Raw genomic sequence first — 12,295 nt, 5'->3', positions numbered from 1 at the left:
AAGAGTATGCTTAGTGCTTATTATCTAACTTAATCCTCACAACTATCCAGCATTTTTAGATGTGAGAACCAAAGTTTTGAATGAGTGAGCTTGAACAAGGAATCACAATCCTTATTACTCTGTTACGGTTTTGTGTAGAAAGATGTCCTGTGAATATAAACATGCTTTGAAACTCATTTTAATTGTATATTTTATTAAATGTGCTTTACTCTTCTGCTTGATTGTTTATTGTTTCCAACAATACTAAGATGAGCCAAAATAACATACAGTTATCACATATTTACTACTTGCTAGAAAATGTAAAAGATAAAAGAAGTGTCATGCACAGTCCTTATTCTCAGATATAAAAGAATAATTCATCTGAGATACAGAGCAGTAGTACATGGCAAATGAGTCTAGAAATGAGAGAAACCCCTGTGGGTTACAATCTTTATTACAGATGCTATGGTATAGGGTAATAGGCATTCTAGAATGGGTAGAATTTGAATAGGTAAAAAGAGAAAGCATGTTCTAAGCAGTAGCAGCATATGTAGGAAAGAATGGGTAAGCCAGCTTTCCTGAAGCAGAAGGGTCATTTTAATGAACAAAAGGACAGAAACTTGAAGTGTGTAAGTCTGAGTTAACTCAGAGCAGCTAGAAAACAAAGTTACATAGAGTTGAGTTTGCCTTTAGGCAATGGTGAGGCATCAGAGGTTTTTCTGTTATGATAAATGACAGGGCTCTTTGGAAGGAGAAATGAGGACAGGAAGAGCATAGGCTATAGCTATAGTTGAGACATGAGACAGCTTGTACCTAAACTTGTTGGGAAAGCATAAATAGAAAGTAGTGAGCAACTGTGAAAAGTCTTACTTAGAAGTTCATTTGGGCACAAGGAATTCTGAGGTGAATATTAGGAAAGAAATATGGACTGCAAAAAGTGAGTCTGAGAAAACTGAGTGATTGATTTCTAAGAGGGATATTAGAGATTCATGAAGCCACCAGTTTGTCCAAAGCTGTTGTAAATCAGATTTAAACACAGCATGTAGTGCTAATTTTATGCCTGCTTGAATACTACAGAATTCATAGAAAATTAAAAATTTGTTTTTTCCTTTTAATTCCTTTCAGTGTCAACATCATAATGAGCTTCATCATCCTGGAAAGATCATTCAGGTTGTTCATGCTATAGAGTTCAACCAGTACAGCAAGTTCAGAAAAGGTAAGACCATGGCTGTGAGCTTTCATCCTGGCCCTATTATCTTCAGCTAAGGAACTAGAGTAAGGCACACTCTGCATGTTGGACCTCTTAGTAAATATAATTGCAGTGAGCTCAGAACATAAAGGCAGGGATACAAGAAAACCCAGACTGGATGTGTTTTATGAATTGATTCAATGATGGAGTCCTATTGGAGATGGAGAATGGATGGAGTCATTCATTAAACATACTCATATGCATTGAATATCAATGGTGTGGCTGAGTCTCTGGGAGGATGGCACTAGTAAAGCAATTGTCTGTCACTGACCAAACTCTTACTATATAACAGGCATTATGTGAATCACTTTATAAATATTTAACCTTCATTGAGACTCTACACATGCAGGTATCATTATTCTTCTTTTACATGTGAGAAAACTGAGGCTTAAAGGGATTTACTAAATGTCACAATGTTAGCATCGGAAAAATTTGTGATTCATCTAATTTCAATGACAACTCTTAAACATTATACTATAGTGTCAACTATAGTTTTGAATACACATGATTCAGAAAATGATGGTACCACTTCAGAAGTCAAATGGAAGAACCAGTTTTATACACAAAAATGGTTTTGTAAACCAAAGGATGAGTTTAGTTATGGGTTGACTTTGTGATGACAGTAAACGCAAAATGAACAGTAGGTAAAAATAACAAGTTTAGAAAAGATAGAGGGTATGAATGAGTGTACACATTTGGGAATCATCTACATAACAAATAATAGTTAAAACTATAAGGATGAATGAATCTCCAATGGAAAGAGTGTGCAAAGAGGAGGTCAGATGGCTATAAGTTCCCTTGGCTGTAGCGATAACAAAGGAAGCATAAACGGAGCAAGAATAGTAGATAGAGGATATTCTGCCTCAAAAAGTCAAGGAAAATGATGTTTGAAGAGAAGTGAAAAAAGAAAGTTGTGTGGCTTTTTTGGTGATTCAATAGCAAAAATGCTATGGCAAAGATTTTAAAAGCAAGAAGTATTTTTACTAAACAAGCACACATTATTATCCTCGCCTTGTATCATGAACCGTAAACTGTTGAGAGAGGAATTATTAGAATTCAAGATTAAGTCTGTGGTCTAAAACTAAGTTAATAATAGTAATACATTTTATTTTATTTTTTAATTGAGATACAGTTGTCATATAACATTATGTAGGTCAAAGGTGTACAACATATTGATTTGATACATCTATATTGAAATATGATTGCCATGTGGCGTTAGCTAACTCCTCTATAGCATCACGTAATTATCATTTCTTCTAGTGGTGGGAACAATTAAGATCTAGTCTCGTGGCAAGTTGAATGTTTATAAGACAGTTTTATTGTCTATAATCACTATACTGTGTATTAGATCTCTTGGACTTGCTTATCTACTAGTTTCAAGTAACACATTTTAGAATATAGAGCACAATTAATGAGATAGCTAATGGATCATATATACAGAGGTTGACCCTATATTTTACGGTCATACTTCCATGGCTTGGAAGTTTTACTGCATAATTTGTGAGATGCTTGATTAAACTCAAATGCCTTTTTGTTTCTTGAATGTCTGTTCTCTATTTTTACTCCTGTGGGAGGAACTTCTATTCTCAGTGAAATAATAATAAAAGAGAACATATTAGCTAACATATATGGAGCACTTACTATATGCCAGGCACTTTTGAGCATCTTATGAATATACGATCTTTACAAAACCCTATCAGGTAGATGCTATTACCCTCATTTTACACATGAGGAAACTGAGATATAGAAAGACTACACAACTTGTAAATTAGGTCACCTACTCAATATGTGGTAAAGGTGTAAGTCGTAACCCTATATGATACTGCCCTACCAAGAAAGAAAATCTGTCATGCAGTGGGACTGCAGATTCACAGTAAATTCCAAATATCACAGTGCTCACATTACTTACTTGCTTAGAAATCCTCACCAAAGCCAATAAGAAAATAGTTCCTTTCAATATGAGATAATATTAAAGCAATGACTACTAATGTATGGAGCGGACCCTTGAGGGTAAAAAGGCAATATGTTCTATACAGAAACAATACAAAACAGTTAGAAGTAACTCAATAATATGCTGAGCTTTTATAGAGGGGGCCAGACAACTCAGACATGGCGTGTCACATTATATGACTTGACAAGAGGGTAATTTTGCATCAAGTCAGCAAGTAGAGAGGGCAGGGGACACTGGAGGCCCTTGTCCAAATACTGTCTTTCACAAATTCCTCATCACACCTTCTATCTGGTCTTCAGGCCTGCCTCCTGAATCGATTCCAATTCGAACTTATCAAAATGCAATTGTGTCTATTTGCTTCATCAGCTGAAAAATATTCAGTGATCTCTTTCACCTGGCCTAAAGACACCGTTCAATTTCCCCAGCACAGCATAATTCCTCTATTTGAACGTCCGTTCCTCCTTTACCCTATTCGACTCCTACTTATTTTTCATAACCCAATTTAAATGTCATTTATTAAAGCTTTGTCCAGTTGCCCAGAAGATTCATCACTCCCTCCTGAGGGTCCCTGAAATACTGTGTGTCTTTATCTTGAGATTATTGTGAGGATGAAACAAACTGCATGTGAAAGAACTTGAGAAAAAATGTGTCGTGTACACGTGTAAGCAGCAATAAATCTCTTTACAGCTGATGAGAGAGTATTTTTGCCCGGGGTAAGGAACAGAGTGACAGTGGAATTTTGTTTTCAGAGGCGCTGCACAGAGAGAAGACCCTAAACAAGGTTTGAGGAGAGGCAGGTCAACACTGTCTAACTCAGAGCTCTCTAGGCTAAGGCTGATGGATACAAACATAATGTGAGCCACATAAATGATTTAAAATTTTCTAGTAGGTGAAATTACAATAAATTTAAAATATAATAAATAGGTGAAATTACATGTGATAATATATTTACTTAACTCAACAGCCAAAATATTATCATTTCAACATGTGAGAATGTTTGCCATATCTTGCATTCCTTATCTCACACCAGGTCTTTGAAATCCAGTGTCTGTTTCACCTCACAGAACAACTCGATCCTGACTAGCCATATTTCAAGTGCTCAAGAGTGACACGTGGCTTGTGGTCATTGTATTGGCTGGTGCAGCTCCTGGGGGTGCAGGCAGTGTGAGAGGGAGTGAAGAGATGCATACAATATTTCATTTGTTTAATAGTTTGCTCCACTGAACGCTCCATTTCTCATCTGATGTGAGCATGCCTGCCCTGCATTTAAAATATTCCAATGTTGTAAAATTAGTTTAATGTACTTTGAGATTAATTTCTCAGATTCATTGAAGACATTCCATTGTCTTGTAACTACATTAATCATTACAGCTTTTTTGTTTTGAAAAGCTCAAATGTTCAGAATATACAGTTTAAATTTCCGCGATAGCTACTATGGCAGCCCCTAGCCACATATGGTTATTTACATTTAAACTAACTAAAATTAAAAGTCTAGCTCGTTAATCACACTAACTACATTTCAATGTTCAGGAGTTAAATGTGGCTAGTGGCAACTATATTGAGCACTGCAAGTATGGAACATTTTTGTCATCTCAGAAAGTTCTATTGGGTAAAACTGCTTTAGACAGCCATAGCGTAAATTATCTGATAATACAGTAAATTTAGAGACTGGCAAGTTTTGGGTTTTTATTTTCCTTACCTAGGTTTTTTTTTAATTTTGGAAAGGAGAATATACATTTTAAATCCGTTTCCATTAGCTCTGTAAAAGAAATAAATTGTCTCATATAACATAACTTTTTCTGGCTTCTCCTATAATATTTTGTTAGTGTTGCCAAGGGTTTATTTAATCAATTTGTAAGTTGTGTCGAAACCTCTGCCCCCAAACTTCAATGAAACTGCCGACTGTTTTAGTATTACAATTAAAAACATCTTTTTTAAAAAATGAATTCAGAAAAAAGCAGTAGGGAAGTTGCAATGGGTCAACATCTTGAAGTAAATTTGATTTATTTGTGTTTTTTTTCTCCTACATTTTGCTTGATTTCAATTGACTTGAACCCTGCTTTCATTGTCTTTTTAAAGATTCTGTAAGGCCTTTGGCAAGAGTCTACCCAAGATCCATCAGAAGGCATTTCTACATTGCTGTTATTACCTTATCTTCTCACGATAGAGCTTCCACATGGTCTAATTGTTAGACTTTATTATTTTGACAAAGTTTAAATTTATCAGTGTGACTGTGATTGAGAAATGAGACCACTTGAAAATGATGCTGGACTGTTTTGAATGGGGAACTGAACCCATTGTGGCCATGTGGTATCCTTAAGGATTGCTTTTTCTGTCTGTGAAATATTGTGACATGAGACAATTGTTTCATTTTTAACATTTTGTGGCCTGTTCACTTATTTTGTCCCTGCCCATAGATTCTTTCTAACATGTCTCCTATTAACCATTTTCCATATTAAATTATGCCCCTTTCCTTATGACCAATTTTTACCTCATATGCAAATAGACAATGAATATCTTCGCTGCCAGTAAAGTCTTTGAAAAACCTAAGACATAATAACAAATTAAAAATCAGTTATTATAAACTATTTCAAGTGCTAATGATAAAAAAGGAAGTTTGAAATAGTAGTCTATGATTAATTCCATCAATTTCATGAGTAATGGAACAGTTACATATATGGATGCTCTACTTTAGTAGTTTTATCATGGACAGATAACATTGTTCTCTGTCTTTATATTGGATATAGACAGATAATTATGAGAAAGTAAACAAACAAATAAAACTTTAAAAATGGAAAACAGAGAAGCTGTGGCTAAAAGAGTGGTACTGATCAGAATCAGGGGCAGGCAAAATATCCAGAAAGAAAATGGGTCTAACAGTTTGTCATGAAATGATGGCTTCGTAAATGTCCTGTTGGAACAACTGGCTATGAGGACTCAACTATTTGACTTCTGGGATATATACATCAAGATGACCCTATTAATGATAACGAGAAGCAACTAAAGCATAACTGAATTAATATAAATGCCCAGAAAACACACTAGAAGGAGAAAACATGGACATGGGAGCAGAGAGATGGGTACTTAGGTCAGAACGCTCCCACTGATATAGGTTTACATTCAGAAAGAGGCCTTACACAATACAAGTCTCTTTGGATGTGAATCACCTTGAGGTTCTAATCTGTGTCCCAATCAAGAATAATTTGTCAACCCTCCTCTTTTTTTAGCTTGAGGAAAATTAGCCCTGAGTTAACATCTGTGTCAGTCTTCCTCTACTTTGTATGTGGGATGCCTCCACAGCACGGCTGAGCAGAGTAGGTCCGCACCTGGGTTCCAAACCCACAGACCCCATGCCACTGAGGTGGGGCATGCAGGACTTTAACCACTCAGCCATGGGGTCAGCCCTCTAGTAAAGAATAATTTTATCATTAATCAAGAAAGCCTACTGGCTTGAGACAACATCTTTTCTGATCAGAACTATAAATATTACTCTACCTCAGGTAGCTATATAAATAAATGTTTCTGTAACTCTAATAAAATATAAAATAAATAGGAAATAATGAAATTAATAAAATGTACCAATAATTAATAAAATAATGATTTGGTACTATCTTAAACTTAAGAATAATAGTGAGTTTTATAATCACTAAAATAACATGCATGTGTTTTCTGTGCTTTTTAAAAGCGTCTGAAATCTTCAAAGAAAGTCATGCAAAGCTCTAAATTTATTAAAATATTCAGGGCAATCACTCTCAGTTTTAACTGCATATTGTAGCACTTGAGAACGTTGTAAAAATACTAACATATCACAAAGTAAATCAGAACTTCTGGAATTGAGGGTGGGGCTTTGGTAGGTGTCTTTTTAGTTTTTTTTAAACATTTCCCACCCAATTTTTCTGTGCAATCAGGGATGATAACCCCTTATTTAGAGGAATTTGATTATTTCTGCTTGCAACGAATTTTAAATGTTGACTAGCATTTGATTTACAAAATGTACACTATATTGGGTTTGTGAGTGGTAATGTTAAAATGAATAGATTGAGCATAGTAGAGAGTGCTATCCACACACAAAAAGCCCTTTAGATGAGTAAAAACTCAGCTATACATCCAGGACAAGACAGGAAATCTACCTACTTTAGTCTAAGGTGCCTCCTATCAAGATTTAAAACCTTAAAACCAAAGTATGAGGTTGGATTTCACAAGTAGTTACAATCACATAGACTGTAGAGTGTGGTTGATAGATGACAGATAGATAGATAGAAAGATAGAGATAGATAGACGTATAAAGTGTGAATTATTTTCTGTAAGACATTAACTAAAAGTGATTAATTGGGTGTTTTATGAAGAATGGTAGCTGGATGAAGAGAGCTTTCAATGATGAGATAAAAATTTCACCACGTTCACTTTGATACTGTTGTTGTATATTGAACTATAATAATCCTGTGATTTTTTAAAATTTAAAGTGGTAATATCTTTGGGGTAGGAAACTCTCAAGCTGACTTAAGCATCTTAAGAGGATAGAATATTACGGAACAGATGTGTGTACATACATGTGTTTTTATGATTGTGCGTATGAATGTGTGTGAGTGTGTGTTGGGAAGATGGGAGATTTTAAAGTTCCTCTGCAATATCTGGGCAGAATCCATGAAATGAAGACTTAGGGATAGAGTGTTAAAGTAAAGGAAAAAAAGGAGAGAAAACCAGTTGGATGAGAGGAGAATAAAATAGCAATAATAGAGTATCAATAACATTTGTTGAAGAATTACTCTATTTCAGCCACTGAATGATGCATAAGACTTTTTGAGAAATGAGATGTTCATACTAAGACAACTAAGAAAGAGATTAAAAGTGAACTGAATCGGGGACAATTGCAAAGTATATTGGACAACAGTTCAGGAGATATAAACAATTTAATTGTGTAGTTAGGGGAGCAAGTTAACTGAGAATAAACAAAACTTTCACAGGAAAAGATCCAATTTCTACAGGGATCTAAGAACTGTGTGTGTTTGCATGTGTCAGAGAGAGAGAGAGAGATCAACAAGAGGCACAGATGGAAATAAGGTGTTCCAACAACAACAAAAGAAACTTTCCAAAGAAAAAAATAAAGATGGCTTAAGAGTCTTCATCTTTTAAACCTATGCTAAGTTAAGTAAGGAGAGACTGTATATTATACACAATGCGTACACCTGAAATATAAACATTTTGTACCTGAAACAATCCTATTCTGGAATAAAAATAACTGTAACTGTAAACTGAACAAGATTCCAAATGTGTTGTGTTGTGGAAGGTATTTTATCCTGTAGCAGGAGTGTGTTAAAAGAGTTGAAAGGGAAGAATATTTTAAATTTATGTAGTTAGTTGCGAAACCAGAATTAAGTCCTTACTAATAAAGCTCTAGGATTTTTGTTCTGCTTTTATTAAGGGTAAAATTTTTGGAGATTTTGAATGTATTTTTATATTCTGGATGATGGCAGGAAAATAAATTATTCAAAGTGGATATTGGTGAGAACCTCTGGCTGCTGAAGGGTACCCTGTTTTGCCACTAGGTAATTTCTCTTTTATTTGTCTTGTCTTTATGAAATATTTAACAGATTCATCATAACTATTCTCAGTTGCTCAGTAACAAATTTTGCAAATTGCCATGCCTCTGGAGTAATATCTCACTATTTGAAAAGAGAGGGGTTGTGTCAATGGCTTAATTACAGATCTATCACTTGTCATACTTTACCAGACCTGAGAACATTTATGAAAGACAAGAATCTTAATTCCTTAGCTTTCTTGACATGAAGCTCAAGATATTTAGAAGAGTTGAAGAATAAGAATTTCAGAGTGCATCAGATTACCTTCCTATCTACCAAAACAGAGAGACGTTAATACTATGTGGATTATTTGGCAAAGGTGAGTGATTGTTGAAAACTCAAAGGTGTAGACACATATGCATGCACACACATGCACACAATGAAATAGTAGGAAAGAAATGTATTTTAACTAATCAAGATTAACTTTTTAAATATTTAATTCTTTAAGTAAATAAGCCTTCAGATAAGTTTATTATTAACATGTTCCTGTCATAATGCGACAAGAGTTCACTTATTACACGTTAGGAGCTATTTTCTGCTATTATTTTGCATCAGGATTAGTGTGACAAATAAAAATGACAAGCAATAGGATATATTGGAGTATATGAGGAAGCCATTTGGTATAAACCTAATTCGGCCTGACTTCTTTTTTTTCCTCCAAAAGGGCCTGACTGGCTATTGAGCACGCATTGCATATCTGCTTAGACATTTCCTTTGGCCAGAACAAAGGCCCTTGAGATAAAGATGCAACTTCCCCCCGACATTAGCATTTTTCTTTAGGCTAGGAACTGATTGCTGCACTCACCTCCCAGCTCACCTGTGACCACCCAGCTGGAGACAACAGACTGCCACCCTGCTGTGTTCACAGAGACAGAAGACCTACCTGCTATTTCCATCAATCGCTGTGCCAACAGAGAGACTTGTGGGAGGGACATTTCAATCCTATGTGAAACATCCTCTTTGAGGGTATATAACCACCCTTATACCCCCACTTCTTGGGAGTGCTCTGTTCCTTTGTGGAAAGACTCTCCCGGGTTATAATCCTCAGATTTAAGCTCAGAATAAACTCACCCAAATTTTCATTTATAGATTGGATATGGATTATTTTCGTCGACAAGTGAGTGGCAGAGAGTTTTTCATACGTTTTTGTTAGATTTTAGTAGATTTCTTTAATCTTAGCTCATCAAGTGTTCCAGAAGATCCTGGTGTGTGAAGCTGCGGGAAGGTACAATTTCTCGTTGCAATTCCCCACCTCCTACTCCTCCCACCAAATCTGTCAACTTGGCTTTCAAACTTTTAAAATAAGATGTGGAAAAATCCCCTATGTGTTCTCTTCTCCTCTTTTCCCTCCCCCACGTTTCATCATCAGACACTGGTGATCATTATCAAAAGAGCCAAAAAGAATGAGTTCTACAGCACCAGTTGTTAAAATATGACAAGGTTTTGTATTCATAAGAAGCTTTACCCTTCAAACATGTTATCTCTATTTAAGTAATTATGTCTGACACATAGATGAGTAGAAACTTAAGTTAGGCAAAGTTGTAAAAGCACATTATAAGATATCAATTAACACTAGCAGTATTTTAATTAAGCTGAGTGGATGTTTGAACAAGGATAACCACAAATGCCTTAATTATATATATTTTTCTGTAGCTCAGCAAAACTTAAAAGAGAGTCACTGCTGAAAGTTCAAATGGTGTAGCAACTGATGATTATATAAAATCATTCTTCTCCCAAAATTGAGAGTCAGTGAAGTTTAGCAGTAATAAAATATATTAATAACAGAGTCTGTGCTATGAATGTTATTAAAAGAAAAAGTTTAATTAAATATCTCCTTACACCACTTTTTATGAAATGCTAATTGATGAAAAAACAAAGCTTGAAAATAACAGCTCCTCATTTTGATTACAGTTTAAGATAAACTGTTTAAACTGATTTTATATAATTGTGATTCTTGTATACATTTAATTTGACAGTGGAATTTTTTACTACAATTTAAAGATCATAATCTTTATTTATTTATTCCTGGGCTGTCATTTTAAAAAAATCCAAAGATGTATTTCTCATTTGATTTTCATCTTAATCTTTCAGTTGTTTTTCTCTTTCTGAATTGAAAGGTTAGTTTTGCCTGGACCAGGCACATTTCTCTTAATTTAAAGTGAACTGAAATATTTGACTAATAATGACAGATGTCCTGATTAAACCTAAAAGTAGTAGATAAATAAGGGCCTACTTTTGCTTTATCAGGTAACAAAGTCAGTTCAGGGGCTCTTATTTACATGTGCTTTTGGGAGGAAAGGAACGTGAAGTTTGTCCTTCAAGGCTCATTCTTTTCCTTGGTCTTGGGAGCAGAGGACTACTTATTTCCAAGTGGTAATAAAGAAAAAATGATTGATGAGGTATTGATAGTTATACTTAGTGCACAGGTAAGTCCAAGAAAGACAAATACGAAAAAAAAGGTGATTTTTTGAATTGGTAAAATATTCTATAAAAAAATACATCCAGTTCTCTGACCTACACACACACACACACACACACACACACTGGCAACAGTATGCTGAAGCTCGTTTTCATGACCCGCTAGACCTGATTGCTAAATGCTCAGACATTTTACAAACTGGTTGTTAAACTCTTGATAGTTTGAAACTGGCCATGGTGATGGTATTTATAACACAGAAATTGTCAAAAGGCTACAAAACTGGATTTTTTTTCTGATGAGCCAATTTAACAATACACCATGCCTACATGGAAGGTCTTTATTTGGTTGCTTTTTTGTCCTTCACTTTCTCTTCCTTAATCTTTTGGTTCAGTCCTTAGGGAAGCAAGAAAGGTAATCTACTCATTTTATCCTCCTCCATCTTCACTTATTGATGGAGACACAGAGACTCTGTGTATTCATTCGTCCTCTTCCATCCCACCCCAACAGAGAAGACCCTTCCAACAGCAGATGAACAAATGACACTTGAACATTTGCCAAATATATACACAAAACAGAATAACTAACAGCCACACACAGAGAGACACTTTGGTTACCAAGGGTGTTTTCCAACTTGGCATGAGCTATATGAGGAGTGGAAAATCTTGGAAAGGAACAAAAGGAAAATTTCTTTTTGATCATACAGTCCCATTAATGCTCCTTATAGATCCAAATTTAAAAAAAAAAGACTTTGCTAAATATTATATGAGACCCAACTTCCTTCTCCCTATTCCCCCAACTAGTGCTTCTAATAGACTCTGCAGCAACAGCTGATAGTATGAGCAGTTTAGAGTCCCAAGAACCCAACTCTGCATGGGGGAGGATAATCAGGATACAGATATCAGTTAAATGGTACTTTTCCAGTGCTGGCTGAACTCTTTGTTCTTCATATTGTTTCCCAGGATCATATTGACTAAAGGAACAAGAATGATGTAAAATTAAATAATCAACTGATGTTTTAACAACTATTAACTGTTTCCAGAAATTGCAATCAACCAAAAAAACCCAGAATAACTATTCTAACCGCCAATTCAATGCGCCAGGTCTTCATTCTGCCCAAT

Source organism: Equus quagga, chromosome 15 (genome assembly GCF_021613505.1).
Source record: "Equus quagga isolate Etosha38 chromosome 15, UCLA_HA_Equagga_1.0, whole genome shotgun sequence".
Taxonomy (NCBI): Eukaryota; Metazoa; Chordata; class Mammalia; order Perissodactyla; family Equidae; genus Equus; species Equus quagga.
This window is presented reverse-complemented; position numbering follows the sequence as displayed.